The sequence below is a fragment of the Silene latifolia genome, chromosome Y, assembly GCF_048544455.1.
Source record: "Silene latifolia isolate original U9 population chromosome Y, ASM4854445v1, whole genome shotgun sequence".
In the NCBI taxonomy this organism is placed as follows: Eukaryota; Viridiplantae; Streptophyta; class Magnoliopsida; order Caryophyllales; family Caryophyllaceae; genus Silene; species Silene latifolia.
Window position 1 is genome coordinate 195,985,645 of NC_133538.1, and position 16,825 is coordinate 196,002,469.

Below are 16,825 nucleotides of genomic sequence, written 5' to 3' on the forward strand. Positions count from 1 at the left end.
CAATCCCCGCATCAACATTGATTTTTATCGTTCCTTCAACCGACTTAACCCACTTTACCTCTTGCCGCACTGCATCCCTTACCGAGCCATCAATTCTAACCTCCCCCATCTCCCAAAGAAGCTTCTGCGTTCTCCGCACCACCAAGTCTGCTTGCCACTCCCGATCTTCAAAAATAGCTTTATTCCTCCGTTCTCATATCGCCTAACACCCCGTCATAAAAGTCATCCACTCGCTACCACTTAAGCACCTCATTCTTTCCTCCACCCAGTCCCTTATCGTCACATATCCGTCAACCTCCGGAACCTCCAAATGCAGTCCATCCCATACTTCCTCCACCCACCCACACCGACGAACCACATGGAGACAATTTTCGGTCGTAAAATGACAGCGAGGGCCGCTCTCATCAATCGTGTTAACTCGGCTAGCCATGCTCCTCTTGGTTGTTATGGCATCGTTACACAGCTGCCAACAAAACACCTTAATCCTTGGTAATACAGGTGAATTCCAAATACGATTCCATAGAAGTTTATCCCGTGCATCGTCGGAAGAAATAACAATGTCCATACCTTATGTAGTTAATATGTATGCAGACTGAACTGAATACTTGCCATCTCTTTCAGCATTCCAACACCATTCATCAGGAGGCCTCAACGAACTTATCCGTACTCCCATTATGCGAGCTTGCTCAAACGGAAGAAACAAAGATCCGACTTTCTCTGCATCCCATGCTCCCTCAGCAGTCAGCAACTCCGCCACGCACATCCCTTCCGAGGCATCCCCGCTTGGTGACAGAATCCTTCTTGTTTGTGTCCCCTGCACCAATGGATCAATCCACACTCGGGTCGAAAGCCCATCTCTAATCCTCTTCCTTATTTCGAGATGTAAAACCGCTTTAGCCTCCCAAATACTCCGCCACGTATAGCTAGGATTAACCCCTATATTTGCCTCTAAAAAGGACGTATTAGGAAAATATTTCCCCTTCAAGACTCGCACCATAAGGCTTTCGGTGTCAGTCATCAGTCTCCAAGCTTGCTTCGCCAACAGAGCCCTATTAAACTGTTCAAAATCTCGCATACCAAGTCCTCCCCTACACTTTGGCCGGCACATCTATGACCATGCTACCCATGAAATCTTCCGCTTTCCATTCTCACTGCCCCACCAAAATTTTGAGACCAACGAGCGTAATTCATCACAAAAATTAGCTGAGAGTCTAAAAACACTCATCGCATATGTAGGAATTGATTGAGTCACAACCTTTATCAATACTTCCTTCCCCGCCTTACTGAGTAACTTCCCATGCCAACAATGGAATTTTTTGCTCATTTTATCTCGAATAATTGAAGTAATAACTCTCTTCGATCGGCCCACCACCGTCGGTAGCCCCAAGTACCGTTCCTGCTCATTAACCTCCTTCACCCCCAGCACACCTACTGATGCAGGAGCACTTGAAGAAAATGAAAATGAAGTCTTAATTAGTCGAAATGTAACTCACATTTCATAAGGTTTCAAAATGGGCTCAAGTATCGTGAATATGATAGCATGGAGAGGTCAAGGTGATGGGCTGGAGTCCGTCTAAGTCAACACGCCAACCAAGGAGGGTCAAGGTCGGTGCTGATGGAGGTGTTTAAGATTATTAGTTTCCTTATTTTTGCTTTCCTAATTCAAGTCAATAAATGTAAGGTAGTATTGTTATTTCCTTATAGTTTCTTTCCTAATCTTAGCAAGATTGTAATAAGGCAATTTGCCTTAACATGGGTCGGATTTCCTAATCAGTTTAGGACAAGTTAAGGAAGTTTAAGGAAGAGAGGTCGGTTTCCTTATAGTATAAATATGGTCTTTTGTATTCAGTTTTATTCATTCAAGTTTAGAGATTAATACAAGTTTTCTTGTTGCTTATTGCTTGCGAGCTTTGAGAGTCTTATTTCTTTCTTGCGAGGGAGAGATTAGAGTGTGATTGATCCTTGCGAGGTGAGAGTCACAAAAACCCAGTCGTGTGTGAGTTCGAGTTCCTTACGAGGGAGGAGAGTTTATTCACGTCATATCCTTTTAATTTTCGTTCAAAAACATATAAAAATCAAATAAAAAGTTTAATATTCCGCTGCGTATTATACAACACAAATCGAACAGGCCAACGTACTGTTTAAACCCATAAAATCGACCAGATTTTACATCAATTTGGTTACCAGAGCAAGGTTATTAATTTGTTTCTTAACAAGTTAATCTTGGGAAGTAAGGATGCCGGGAGAGGACGATTCCAGCAAGACAAACGGGGATGGTTCAAGCACACTTCAAGAACAGCTAGATGAGATGAAACAAGCTATGGCCGAGCTAAAGTATATGATGAAGAACCTTCCAATTGGACGAGGTAGAGAACGAAGTCCAAGTCGTAGTAGGTCTCGTGGATCATATTCTGATGATGCGGTTTCCAAGTCCAAAAAGGAGAACAAAAACGATGATGATCGAGGTCGAAAACTTGACATACCTGATTTCAATGGAGATTTGGATCCCGAAAAGTTTTGGGATTGGATTAGGCAAGCTGAACGAGTTTTCAAGTACAAGAAATACGATGAGCATAAACAATTCAAGGTAGCTATTCTAAAACTCACTAAATATGCATCATTGTGGTATGAAACTTGAAAAAACAGAGGAAGTGAGATAAGAAGAGCAAGATTGATACTTGGGAGAAACTTAAGAAGCACCTTATGAGGAGATTCTTACCAAGAGATTATGAGCAAGAAAATTACCTAAAATTGCAATCTTTATCACAAGAAAATCTATCAGTGGCCGAGTACATTAAAGAATTTGAAAGGATGATGATTGTTTGTGATCTTGAAGAGAAGGAAGAGCTTAGAGTTGCAAGATTAATCAAGGGTCTAATACCGTCACTTGCATCAAAAGTTGAGGTTCAGATTTACAATGGGTTTGATGATGTGTGTCGTTTGGCTCTAAAATTCGAAAAGCAAGACAAAACAAAGAAATCCTATACCTATTCGAAAGGAGCAAGTTCTGGCTCGAGTTCTTATTTAAACCAACAACGAGCAAGCAAAAGGAAGTTGTGACAGAAGAAGTAAAGGACAAAGGTAAGGGTGTCGTGGAACCTAAGGGTAGCTCATTAAGGCGCTGTTTTAAATGCCAAGACTATGGTGACATAGCTAACGAATGTCCACAAAAGAGAGCACTTACCTCTCAAGAATTGCGCAACATAGTTCCAGCATTCATTCAAACCGAACAGTCAACAGAACTGTCTGATATTGAAGAGAACGAAGAAGAAGGTGTCGCCTATGATGTTGATCCATTGAGTGAAGAGGAGTGTTTGGTAATTCGTAATCTTCATGTGGAAACAACTCCGGTTGAAGCTGAACAAAGGGAGCAAATATTTCACACTCGTTGCAAGGTACATTCTAAAATTTGCAATCTAATCATTGATAGTGGATCATGTACCAATGTTGTGTCAAAGGAGTTAGTTGATGAGCTGAAATTACAAACCAAGAATCATAATAAGCCATATAAATTGCATTGGTTGAATGGGGATAATGGAATACAAGTAAGGAAGCAAGCATTAGTTTCTTTGAGCTTGGGACCTTATAATGATGATATTTGGTGCGACGTGATTCCTATGAGTGCGTCCCATATTCTATTGGGACGACCATGGCAGTTTGATCGAAAGGTTGAACATGATGGAAGAACTAACGTATATAGCGTGACCAAGGGCAAAACAACATTCAATTTGAAGCCTTTATCACCTAATAAAATCAAGGAGCTGAAATCAAAGAAGGGGAGCTTATTTATGAAAGCTCGTGAGGTTGAAGAGGTTCTAGCTCGTGGAGAACAAGCCTATGTTCTTATGGTTTGTGAATTAGAAGCCAATGGTGAAGGAAGCAGCCGTGAAGTTCAAGGACTATTAAAGGAGTTTTGCGATGTATTTCCCGAAGAATTACCGGTTGGATTACCTCCTTTAAGAGGTATTGAACATCAAATTGACTTAATTCCAGTAGCTCAATTACCAAATAAACCAGCCTATCGTTGTAATCCCGAAGAAGCAGAAGAATTACAAAGGCAAGTACAAGAATTAATTGATAGGGGTTATGTTCAAGAAAGTTTGAGTCCTTGTGCCGTACCAGCTCTATTGGTTCCAAAGAAAGATGGGACTTGGAGGATGTGTATTGATAGTAGGGCCGTTAACAATATCACAATAAAATATCGATTTCCTATGCCGAGGTTGGATGATATGTTAGACGAGTTGAGTGGATCACGAGTATTTTCGAAGCTTGATTTACGAAGTGGTTATCATCAAATGAGAATTCGTGAAGGTGACGAATGGAAAACAGCGTTCAAGACTAAGCAAGGGTTGTATGAGTGGCTCGTTATGCCATTTGGTCTTTGCAATGCTCCTAGTTCGTTTATGAGATTGATGAACGAAGTGTTGAGGCCGTTCTTAAACAAGTTTGTGGTGGTGTATCTCGATGATATTTTTATTTATAGCAAGAGCAAGGAGGAACATATTAAACATCTCCGTGAAGTGTTTAAAATGCTACGGAAACAGAAACTATATGGCAAAATGGAGAAGTGCACGTTCATGGTGTCAAGCGTGGTGTTCCTAGGTTATATTGTTGGTGAGAATGGTGTGAGCATGGATTCGTCCAAGGTGGAGGCAATCAAGGCATGGCCGGTTCCTAAATCAACAACTGAGGTTCGTAGTTTCCATGGTTTGGCTTCATTTTATCGAAGGTTTATCCAAAATTTCAGTACAATCATGGCGCCTATAACCGAGTTGGCGAAGAAGGGTTAATTTGTATGGACTCCTAGTGCAGAGAAGGCATTCGAAGAGGTAAAATCTAAATTAAGCTCCGCATCTGTTTTAACACTTCCTAATTATGATAAATTATTCGAAGTTGAGTGTGATGCGAGTGGAGTTGGGATTGGGGCTGTTTTGGTGCAAGATAAACGGCCAGTAGCTTACTTTAGTGAAAAGATGGGTGGTGCGCGATTGAATTACTCGACTTATGATAAGGAGTTCTATGCAATTGTGAGAGCATTGGATCATTGGGGTCATTATTTGCGACCTAAACCATTTGTGTTACATTCGGATCATGAAGCATTGAAGCATATTCATGGACAACATAAGTTAAATCAAAGACATGCCAAGTGGGTTGAGTTTCTACAATCTTTTACTTTCTCATCAAAGTATAAGACGGGAGTTTCTAATGTTGTTGATGATGCGTTGTCTTGAAGACATACTTTGTTGATCGAGTTAGATGCGGGAATGCTTGGGTTTGAACATTTCAAAGAACTGTACAAATCTGATCCAGAGTTTGCTAAGGAGATTATTGTGCCGACGGTTATCTATTCAAAGGTAATCGATTATGTATTCCCAACGGATCAATTCGAGAGCTTTTGATTCGTGAAGCTCATGGTGGTGCAATAGCTGGACACTTTGGAGTAAACAAGACTAATGATATTTTGAGTGAGCATTTTTATTAGCCAAAGATGAGCAAAGATGTGCAAGAGATCGTGGCTAAGTGTGTGGTGTGTCAAAAGGCAAAGAGTACGTTCAATAAGGGACTTTATACGCCACTGCCCGTACCTACACAACCATGGAATGAGGTAAGTATGGACTTTATACTAGGTTAACCTAGAACTCATAGAGGAAAGGATTCAATTATGGTTGTTGTGGATCGATTTTCAAAGATGGCGCATTTCATCCCATGTCATAAAACCGATGACGCTACCAATATTGCTGAACTTTATTACAAAGAGATTGTTCGATTACATGGTATTCCACTTACTATTGTGTCAGATCGAGATGTTAAGTTCTTAAGCTACTTTTGGAAGACATTATGTAGATTGGTTGGAACGAAGTTGTTATTTAGTACTTCTCATCATCCACAAACAGATGGATAAACCGAGGTGACTAATAGAACTTTGGGAAGCTTGTTACGAGGTTTGGTTAGCAAGAGTACGAAAGATTGGGATGTTAAGTTAGCTCATGCTGAGTTTGCATACAACCGAACGCCATCAATGACCACGGGAAGATCACAATTCAAAATTGTTTATGGGGTGAATCCGTATCTTATTATTGATTTGGTTCCTATACCAAAGAAGGATGTGATGAGTTTCGAAGCAAAGGAAAGACAAGCTGCATTTCTTCGAGTTTGTGAACAAGTTAAAGCACAAATCGAGAAAGCCAATGCTAGATACAAGGAGAAAGCAAATAAACATTGAAAGCAACCTGTTTTCAAAGTTGGAGACTTAGTATGGTTACACTTAAGGAAGGAACGTTTTCCATCCAAAAGGAAGAATAAATTGATGCCAAGAGCCGATGGACCATTTGTAATACTCCGTATTTATATGTCTTGGGGGTACTCTATCGAGTAGCCCTTACTCTGTCGAGTATGGGCAAGTTGCGGAATAAAATAGTTTCTGACCTGTTGGGTACTCGATCGAGTAGCTGGGGCACTCGATCGAGTAGAGGGGTACTCGATCGAGTGCCTTGGGTACTCGATCGAGTGTCCGGTTTTACGGGGGAGTTTTCTCGGCTTTTGTTAATTACGCGATTAAGGTATTTAAACATATTCGTAATTGTTTTAAATCACTTTTTACAAAACCTAAACCCTGTTTAAGAGAGAAAGCAACTAGTTCTTCTTCCTAATCGCGTTCTTGACAATTCCGGAGTTCGACGGTCGGTTCGTATCGTAGTTCGTGTCGTTGGATTCCTTACGTCGAGGGTAAGCTTTTAATATAATTTCTATAATGTTTTGTTAAGATTGATGAAACCCTAATTTAGGAATTGGGGGTTTTTATGAGTAGTATTTGAATAGTAGCATCTATGTGTTGTATGGTAGGAGGAGAATTCGTAGAGGAGCCGTTTTGATCTGTTGTAGATACCGTCTGCGTGTTGTGCTTTCCGGGTAGGATTTCCTACTCAGTATTAGTCCCATAATGGGATATTGGTGATGTCTTTGTAGTTAGTTGTTTGATATGATGATTGTGATTGTGATTGTGGTTGTGGTTGTGTTTGTTGATGGTTCTCGAGATGCGTTCTCGGCTGAGTGGGGTCACTTGCGGGAGTGATCTCACGCCCTAGTTTCGCCCTTCGTGGAACCCGCCACGAAAGGGGATGTGCACATTAATGGACGGGGTTATCGCTCGTACGATGAGCGGGGCTTAGGTGGGAACGGCGCGGTCCCCCATGGCGGTGGCTGGTCCAAAGTGGACGATCGGTATTGAGATGATGGGAGTTGGTGGTGTGTGTATGTGTGTGTGACGGTTCATTTTGTATGTTTGTCTTATTATTGTTATTTATATTGATTGTGTGATTAGTAATTGACCCGGTGTTGTTTTGTAAAACTGCGGTGATCCATTCGGGGATGGTGAGCAGATATTGAACAGGTATAGAGATGAGTACTTTGGGATAGTTTGGGATGGCCACGACATGACGATAGAGTCTTATTGTGTAGTTTAGCATTTATTTACATTTCGATTGAGAAAGATAGTTTGGAATAATGTATTGTACTTTGGTTTGGTTTTGAGGATTGTATTTATCATTAAACTATTTATAATAAATATTGTTTCCGTTTTGTTTATTTGATTATCATACCTCGGGCGACCGAGATGGTGATGTCTTCATACCGAGTGGTCTGGTAAGGCACTCGGAGTATGGGGGTGTTACAAATGGTATCGAGCGACGATCCCGAAACCCGTAACCAATGAACTTAACGAACATAGGGAGTCAATTAAAATGAACCCGGGGTAAAAGTTGTAGGAGCTAGTGCAAAGGCTTGGGAGACGTCCTAAAGTCGCGGGGTCGCCCTACAACTTTGAACCGGTCACATGGGGAAAGTGTTTGTCGAGTCATCTGTATGTTTGATTAACGTGTGCAACAAAGTGATGAAGTGTGTTGATTGTTTGGTGTTGAAATAGGAAGTTGAGCAAGTGAAAGGAAATGATATGTGGAACATGTTAATGAGATGATAACATGTTGTATGATTTACAATGTGGCTTTAATAGCATGATGAATTGATCTTGTTGATAGTAGAATAGATGCGTAGCATATTTATTACGATAGCATGTGATTTTATAAGGTTAGCATGTAGCATATGACGTAACATGCGGGTAGCTTTTACGTATTGGTGATACTCGATCGAGTGGGGCTGACTCGATCGGGTGGGTTTTTGGTGATTTTGAGTCCAGAATCGCGTTTTGGGGCACTCGATCGAGTAACTAGGGGTACTCGATCGAGTAGGGGGTCACTCGATCGAGTAGCCTAGATACTCGATCGAGTGGGTTAGAGATCAGAAGGTCTGTTTGGTTCTGGAGTTTGGGTACTCGATCGAGTACATGGGGGCACTCGATCGAGTAGCCCGTTACTCGATCGAGTGGGTTTGGATACTCGATCGAGTAGGTTCTAGGCAGCGTGTTTTCGTGTTTTGAAGTTTAGTACGTATGTTCATATCTACCCTTTCTTATATATATGTATAGTTTCAAGATGCCGCCAAAGAGAAATGCTTTGTACGCGAGGGCAGAGCTTATGACCATGGATGACATCGTAAAGATGTTAGAACACCAAGATGCTCTCACTGAGACCCTAAAGAAAGTGAATGAGGACAAGGATAAGGATAAGGATAAGGAGAAGGAGGTTGACCATGCTAAAGTCAGCCTCTATATTGCGAGGTATAACCCGAAGGAGTACAAGGGAGTTGAGGAGCCTAACCTTCTTGATAGTTGGCTGAGGGAGATGGAGAACATACTAGATTTAGTTCACCTTGTCCGATGAGATGAGAGTGGATCAGCTGCATTCTATCCGAGGGAGGCGGTGGCAAGTGGTGGGATTCGGTGAAAGTGAGTGCCAAGGAGATATATACCAACCAAGGGTTACCTGCTATACCTTGGGAGGAGTTTCGTAGGGCTGTGAGGAAGGAGTTCGTACCAGAACATGTGAGGAGTAAGTTGAGAGAGGAGTTCGATAAGTTTAAGATGACTCTTTGAGATGTCCGTGGTGAGTACTACGGGCAGTTCAATGAGAAATCTAGATATCTTGAGGATATGGGTTTGAGTGAGGAGAATCGGCTTTGAGGTTTGAGAGAGGGCTAACCACGAAAATTATGGATAAGTTACCCGTGGGAGTCCTTGCGATGTAAAGGAAGCGTATGAGAGGGGGGGAGAGCGAGAGACTAGTGGAGATAGCTCGGGAGAGGTCGGGTGGAGAGAAGAGGAAGTCGAGAGCGAGGGTGGTGGCCAATCTAATTTCAAGACAGCAACCACAATCGTCAAAGGATTTTCTTCGGGTCCGGGTTTAGTCTTTGGGACTTCCTTTGGGCGAGGCCGAGGGAGTGTGAGTAATAGTTGGGGAGTGACCTGCTTTGGTTGTGATGGAGTAGGCCACAAGAGACATGAGTGCACGAGTGCACCGGGATCTGTTCAGAGACCTGCACAGAGCTTTGCGAGCAAATGCACCCGGTGGATCATGGCCAAACCAAGGGAGGTCGAGCTACGAGAATGGAGGCAACCGCAACGGCGGTAATTCTTATCAGAGGACACCGATGAACAACAACAACAACAATCAAGGGTCGGGTGCTAAGCCGACCGCATCAGCCAATACTGTCCAGGGAGGTGGGCAGAAGACCAGTGGCAAGTTGTTCATGATGGACAAGAAGGCAGCTGAGGAAGATGCGCACGTTATCACCGGTACATTCCTTGTTAATGGTATTCCTACGTTTGTTTTGTTTGATTCGGGGGCTTCTCAGTCGTTTGTGTCTTCGAGTCATGTAAAACAGTTGGGTTTGAGAGTATATGAGTCTGTTAGGGAGCAAGTTTTCATACCTTCGGGTGAGTCTGTATCGTGTGGGAGGTTGTTTAGAGATGTATCTTTGATAGTTGGGCAAGTCGACTTCCCTGTAGACTTGCTAGAGTTTCCTTTTAATGGTTTTGAGATGATAGTTGGGATGGATTGGTTAGGAAAGTATAAAGCCAAGATAGACTGTCATCAAAAGAAAGTGTCCTTAAGGGGCCCAAAGGGTGTAAGTGTGTCTTATCGTGGGTTTCTAGTCAAACCCAAAGTTAAGTTGATTGCAGGTGTTACCTTGAAGTCTTATCTGAGGAAGGGATGTCCTCTGATCTTGTGCCATGTGAGAGATGACCGGATAGAGAGTCCGACGAGTTGATGAGATACCGGTGGTGGGAGAATTTGCGAGATGTTTTTCAGAGGAGATTCGGGGTTGCCACCGAAGAGGGAGATAGATTTCACCGTAGAGTTGAAGCCAGGGACGGGGCCAATCTCTAAGGCACCGTACCGTATGGGTCCTAAGGAGATGGAGGAACTTAGGAAGCGGTTGGATGATCGATAGAGAAGGGATACATTAGACCAAGTGTATCGCCTTGGGGAGCACCGGTTCTGTTTGTGAAGAAGAAAGATGGGAGCTTGAGGTTGTGCATAGATTACGGGAGGGAGTGAACCGAGTGACGATAAAGAACAAGTATCCTTTGCCAAGGATAGATGACCTGTTTGATCAGTTGAGTGGTGCAACAGTCTTTTCTAAGATTGATTTGAGGTCGGGGTACCATCAGGTGAAGATTAGAGATGTGGACATACCGAAGACAGCTTTCACGTCGAGGTATGGCCATTATGAGTATGTGGTGATGCCATTTGGGTTGTCTAATGCGCCGGCAGTGTTTATGGATTTGATGAATAGGATCTTCAGACGGTTCTTGGACCAGTTCGTGGTGGTGTTTATCGATGATATCTTAGTCTACTCTAAGACTAAGGAGGAGCATGAGGAGCATCCGAGGATCGTGTTGCAGACTTTGAGGGATCATGAGTTGTATGCTAAGTTGTCCAAGTGTGAGTTCTGGTTAGAGAAAGTTGCTTTTAAGGGCATGTAATCTCTAAAGATGGGGTAGTTGTGGATCCGCGAAGATTGAGGTGACAAAGTGGGAAGCACCAAAGAATGTTCTTGAGGTGAGGAGTTTCTTGGGTTTATTTGGATACTACGGACGGTTCGTGAAAGATTTCTCCAAGATAGCTAGACCGATGACGGCGTTGATGAGGAAAGAGAACAGGTTTCGTTGGGATGAGAGTTGTGAGACGGCGTTCCAAACATTAAAGGAGCGTTTGACCACGGCTCTAGTCTTAGCATTACTGAAGGGAGCGAGAATTTTGAGGTTTATACGATGCTTGAAGAATGGGCTAGGATGTGTGTTGATGCGAGAATGGTAAAGTGATTGCCTATGCTTCTAGGCGTTGAAGCCTTATGAGGAGAATTACCCTACTCATGATCCGGAGTTGGGTGCAGTGGTGTTTGCTCTCAAGATTTGGAGACATTACCTTTATGGAGCAATCTTTAAGGTATTTTCTGATCACAAGAGTCTCAAGTACATCTTCACGCAGAAGGAGTTGAACATGAGACAGAGGAGGTGGATGGAGTTGATTGGCGATTATGACATGGAAATCATCTACCATGAAGGGAAAGCCAATGTTGTAGCTGATGCTTTGAGTAGGAAGAGTGTACATTCTTTGTGTACAGCTCTATCTTTGATGAGGCTGAGAGATGAGGTAGCGAGGTTCGGGATACATATGATGCAGAAAGGAGATGCCATGGGTGATATGACGATCTGACTTGAGTTTTATGATGATATTCGGGATAAGCAGGCTTTGGATCCTAAGATAGTGGAGTGGAGAGCTGGGGTAGAGAAAGGGACAGTGTCCCGATTTTCTATTCATACAGATGGTAGTTTGAGGTTTGATGGTAGGTGGTGTTTTCCTAATGATGAGGAGTTGAAAAAGACTATCATGACAGAGGCACATTGCACACCATATTCAGTGCATCCGGGTGGAGACAAGCTTTACAAAGATTTGAAGAAAACGTTTTGGTGGCCTGGGATGAAGAAAGAGACAGGTGAGTTTGTGTCCCGTTGTTTGACATGCCAGAGAGTTAAAGGGGAACAGAGAAGACCACAAGGTAAGGTTCAGTCTTTGGAGGTGCCTGAGTGGAAGTGGGAATCCATTTCCATGGATTTCATTGTGGGTTTGCCTAAGAGTCAACAAGGTAACAATATGATTTGGGTGATAGTGGATCGTCGACCAAGTCACTCACTTTGTTCAATGAAAGATACATGGACTAAGGCACAATTGGCTATGGCCTATCGAAAGAACGTCTTAAGTTACATGGAGTCCCTAAGGACATAGTGTCGACGAGGAGATGCGAGATTTATATCGAGGTTTTGGAAGGAGTTGCGGGAATCGTTAGGGACAAATCGAAGATGAGTACAGACTTTTCATCTGCGACAGACAGGCAGATGAGAGAACAATCAATACTCTTGAGGATATGTTGCGAGCTTGTGTGATGGATTTTGGTGGTAGGCTGGGAGCGAGAGGTTGGACTTGATAGAATTTTCTTACAATAATGACTATCACACTAGTATTGGTATGGCACCGTTTGAGGCTTTGTATGGGAGGAGATGCAGGAGTCCAATCTGTTGGGACGATAGTGCTGAGGCAGTGGTCTTAGGACCAGAGATGGTGCATGAAATGGTGGAACAGATTAAGATGATCAGGGAAAGGATGAGAGCGGCTCGGGATCGACAAAAGAGTTATGCGAGATCTACATCGTCGGGACATAGAGTTTGGATTGGGGACAAGGTTCTTCCGAAAGTGTCTCCTATGCGCGGGGTTATGAGATTTGGGAAGAAAGGCAAGCTAAGCCAGAAGTTTATAGGGCCTTATGAGATCTTAGAGCGAGTTGGGGAAGTTGCTTATCGTCGGCTTTACCAAATTGCGTTAGAGAGAGTACATAATGTGTTTCATGTATCGCAACTGCGGAAGTATGTGAGCGACCCTTCACATGTGTTAGAGGCCGAGAACTTAGAGCTTGATGAGTCTTTATCATATCTTGAGGTACCTAAGCAGATCCTAGACCGAAAGGTTAGAAAGACTAGGGGTGGTGAGACAGTTTTGCTCAAGATCCTTTGGTCTAACCACGAGACCGAGGAAGCTACATGGGAGGCAAAGGATATCATGAAAGAGCGTTACCCCTTCCTTTTTGATCAGGTATGTATGGTTACGGGGACGTAACCTTGTTTCTTTTAGGGGGGTAGGAGATGATCGCGAGCAGTTTCTAAGAGTTTTATACACCTTTTTATATGTTGCGTCGGTAGGTTGTCGGGATGAGTAGGGTAAGTAGCGTGTTTTATATTGAGTTTTGTTTTGGTTGTTGAGTCGGGAATGTTTTGGAGTACCTTTGTTTTAGTAGTGGTTTGAACTTCGGGGACGAAGTTCCTTTTAAGGAGGGAAGACTGTAATACTCCGTATTTATATGTCTTGGGGTACTCTATCGAGTAGCCCTTACTCTGTCGAGTATGGGCAAGTTGCGGAATAAAATAGTTTCGACTGTTGGGTACTCGATCGAGTAGTGGGGCACTCGATCGAGAGTAGGGGTACTCGATCGAGTGCCTTGGGTACTCGATCGAGTGTCCGGTTTTACGGGGAGTTTTCTCGGGTTTTGTTAATTACGCGATTAAGGTATTTAAACATATTCGTAATTGTTTTAAATCACTTTTTACAAAACCTAAAACCTGTTTAAGAGAGAAAGCAACTAGTTCTTCTTCCTAATCGCGTTCTTGACAATTCCCGGAGTTCACACGGTCAGTTCGTATCGTAGTTCGTGTCGTTGGATTCCTTGCGTCGAGGGTAAGCTTTTAATATAATTTCTATAATGTTTTGTTAAGATTGATGAAACCCTAATTTAGGAATTGGGGGTTTTTATGAGTAGTATTTGAATGGTAGCATCTATGTGTTGTATGGTAGGAGGAGAATTCGTAAGAGGAGCCGTTTTGATACATTTGTAGATACCGTCGCGTGTTGTGCTTTCCGGTAGGATTTCTACTCGTATTAGTCCCATAATGGGATATTGGTGATGTGATGTAGTTAGTTGTTTGATATGATGATTGTGATTGTGATTGTGATTGTGGTTGTGTTTGTTGATGGTTCTCGAGATGCGTTCTCGGCTGAGTGGGGTCACTTGCGGGAGTGATCTCACGCCCTAGTTTCGCCCTTCGTGGAACCCGCCACGAAAGGGGATGTGCACATTAATGGACAGGGTTATCGCTCGTACGATGAGCGGGGCTTAGGTGGGAACGGCTGCGGTCCCCCAGCGGCTGGTCAGTCCGGTGGACGGTCGATTGAGATGATGGGAGTTGGTGGTGTGTGTATGTGTGTGTGACAGTTCAATTTGTATGTTTGTCTTATTATTGTTATTTATATTGATTGTGTGATTAGTACCGACCCGGTGTTGTTTTGTAAAACTGCGGTGATCCATTCGGGGATGGTGAGCAGATATTGAACAGGTATAGAGATGAGTCTTTGGGATATATTTAGGATGGCCACGACATGACGATAGAGTCTTCATTTGTAGTTTAGCATTTATTTAAATTTCAGTTGAGAACAGATAGTTTGGAATAATGTATTGTACTTTGGTTTGGTTTTGAGGATTGTATCTATCATTAAACTATTTATAATAAATATTGTTTCCGTTTTGTCTATTTGATTATCATACCTCGGGCGACCGAGATGGTGATGTCTTCATACCTGAGTGGTCCTGGTAAGGCACTCGGAGTATGGGGGTGTTACACCATTCAAGATACTTGAAAGCTATGGGACTAATGCCTACAAGTTAGAATTGCAGAGTGAGTATGGAGGTGTAAGTGCGACATTCAATGTTGGAGATTTGTCACCGTACTTAGATGACGAAAATTTGAGGTCAAATTCTCAAAAAGAAGGGGAGAATGATGCAGGAGCACTTGAAGAAAATGAAAATGAAGTCTTAATTAGTCGAAATGTAACTCACATTTCTGAAGGTTTCAAAATGGGCTCAAGTATCGTGAATATGATAGCATGGAGAGGCCAAGGTGACGGGCTGGAGTCCGTCTAAGTCAACACGCTAACCAAGGAGGGTCAAGGTCGGTGCTGATGGAGGTGTTTAAGATTATTAGTTTCCTTATTTTTGCTTTCCTAATTCTAGTCAATCAATTTAAGGTAGTATTGTTATTTCCTTTTAGTTTCTTTCCTAATCTTAGCAAGATTGTAATAAGGCAATTTGTCATAATATGGGTCGGATTTCCTAATCAGTTTAGGACAAGTTAAGGAAGTTTAGGGAAGGGAGGTCGGTTTCCTTATAGTATAAATAGGGTCTTTTGTATTCAGTTTTATTCATTCAAGTTTAGAGATTAATACAAGTTTTCTTGTTGCTTATTGCTTGCGAGCTTTGAGAGTCTTATTTCTTTCTTGCGAGGGAGAGATTAGAGTGTGATTGATCCTTGCGAGGTGAGAGTCACAAAAACCCAGTCGTGTGTGAGTTCGAGTTCCTTGCGAGGGAGGAGAGTTTATTCACATCATATCCTTTTAATTTTCGTTCAAAAACATATAAAAATCAAATAAAAATTTTAATATTCCGCTGCGTATTATACAACACAAATCGAACAGGCCAACGTACTGTTTAAACCCATAAAATCGACCAGATTTTACATCACCTACCACATCATTTCTTCGCCCTACAATAGTGTCATGACTAAACGACATCGTTGTTTTATCTAGATTAACTAATTGCCTAGAAGCCATCTCATAATTTTTCAAGATATCCCATACCACTGTAGCTTCCTTCCTATTAGCTTTAACAAAGAAAATGCTGTCATCTGCGAATAAAAGGTGAGACACACACGGAGACATTGGCGCCTTCCTAATACCGTGTATAGACCCATTCTCTTTAGCTCGTCGGATAAGGCTAGATAAAACTTCAGCACAAAGAATAAATAAATAGGGAGAAAGCGGATCGCCTTGTCGAATTCCACGCTGCGGTACAAACACATCTGAGTTCGAACCATTCACCACCACTGAATATTGGACTGTTCTAACACACTTCATTACACAATTTGTCCATCTCGCCTCAAATCCCATCTTCCTCAAAACAGCCTCCAAAAAATCTCATTCAACACGGTCGTATGCTTTTGCCGTATCTAGTTTTAGAGCCATATGACCTCCTCCGCTCCTTGCATTCTTCATATAATGAAACATCTCAAACGCCACCAATATATTATCAGTAATCATCCTACCTAGAGTAAAAGCACTCTGATTTTCCGACATAACCTCACCTAGGAATTTCTTTATTCTATTAGCCAAAACTTTAGATACTAGCTTATAAACTACATTACATAGCTAATTGGTCTAAATTCCGTCATCTTGTCAAGAACCTTTTTTTTCGGGATTAAAACAATATTAGTTAAATTTAAATTATCCGAAAACGACTCACCATTAAGTATATTCAGCACCGATCTTATTACAGTCGGACCAACTATGTGCTAGTAAGTTTGATAAAATAACCCGTTCATACTATCAGGTCCCGGCGCCTTCAGCGGATGCATTTGATTTAGGGCCATCTCCACCTCTTCTCCTCGGTACTCCTATTTCAGTTCATCATTCATTGCCCCCGTTACTCGACCCATCACCCCATTCAACATCTCCTCAAACCCAGATGGCCTATACGTAGGAAACAACTTGTTAAAATAGTCTACCGCACATCCCTTCACGGCCTTCGTATTTTCATAAGCACGGCGCTCTGTATCAATCAGCTTAGCTATATGATTCTTTTGTCTACGTTGACCTGCCTTCCTATGAAAAAACTTAGTACTCCTGTCTCCATCCCGCAGCCAAATCGCCCGAGACCGCTGGCGCCAAAATCGTTCCTCCTGTTTTAGCAATTGGTTTAATTCCGAAACAACTTTCTTCCTCTCCTGAACCTGTCTATTACTCCGAGCACCCTCATTCAATCTTTTTAATTG